Source organism: Triticum dicoccoides, chromosome 3A (genome assembly GCF_002162155.2).
Source record: "Triticum dicoccoides isolate Atlit2015 ecotype Zavitan chromosome 3A, WEW_v2.0, whole genome shotgun sequence".
Classification (NCBI taxonomy): domain Eukaryota; kingdom Viridiplantae; phylum Streptophyta; class Magnoliopsida; order Poales; family Poaceae; genus Triticum; species Triticum dicoccoides.
The window spans coordinates 756,949,368-756,950,632 of record NC_041384.1 but is presented as its reverse complement, the minus strand read 5'-3'; positions in this window follow the sequence as shown (position 1 = coordinate 756,950,632).

The following is a 1,265-nucleotide window of genomic DNA, read 5'->3' as shown; positions in this document are numbered from 1 at the left end:
GTGGCGGCTTATGTTGAAGCTAATAATGAACAAGCCAGATAGGATGCACTCGACTTGTTAGATGAAGAAAGACACTAGGCAGCAGCTCGATCAGCAATTTATCAACAGGACCTGCGTCGTTATCACAGCCGCCGGGTTAAGTCCAGGACTTTTCAGGAAGGCGACCTAGTGCTCCGTATTTCCAGGATCTGTCAGATGTACACAAGTTATCCCCACCTTGGGAAGGACCCTTTGTGGTCAGCAAGAACTTAAACAACGGGTCATATTACCTCATTGACGTTCGAGAGCACAAAGACTCACGTAAGTTGGAGGAGGAGACCCGCCGGCCGTGGAACATTGCTCAACTTCGGCCATACTACACCTGAGCCACCGGCTCTCATCATGTACATACTTTAACATTGTATATACCATGACAAATAATAAAGCAGGACCATCGGTCTCTTTTCTTTTCAAAAGATTACGTATCTTTGTTATATTTTCGTTCCAACTGACTATTAAGGAGCTGATCATATTTGAGTCAAGTCTAACCTTTTTTGGTCCAGCTTATGATCGTATTTGAATCTAGCTACAATATTATGGTCACTTGGGGGCTTCCTGTTCAAACATAGGTCGTATTCGAACCAAAGAGAACATAGCTGTCGTAACCCTCTTGATCGGCTCAAGGCCAAACTCACTTGGGGGCTTCTTGATTGTATCCGAATCATAGCTTAACCCCTTTTGGGTCCGACTTGGATCGTATTCGAATCAGGGTCGTTAAAAACCTCTCAAGGTAATTTGGGGGCTTCCTGTTCAAACATAGGTTGTATTCGAACCAAAGAGAATATAGTTGTCGGCACCCTCTTGATCGGCGCAACGCCAAAGCCACTGCGGGCTATATGGCGTATTCGAACCTTAGCTTAATCCCTTTGGTCCGGTTTACTGATCGTATTCGAATCAGAAGCCACAAACCTTCAAATATAAGGTTAAATCGTACTTGTTACCCGTTATTTGCCTTTTAGTTTTTGTTGTCTCAATTCCACAAATAATTAGCATGATCTTCTTTGCTGGCTTGTTTATTTGACAACAAGGCCACCAAGGTATGATGATCTTAAGTATTCAGAGGCATTGACTTCTCAGAAAAATTGAGTTATCAACTTCATTACCCGGGTTATTCGAGCTTGTGGTTTAAGGATCAAAGGTACAAGTATGGCTATTATTTATACGCGATTGCCTGCTACATTAACCAAAGGGTTAGTTTCAGCCCTTGTCCTTTATTTATATCTGTT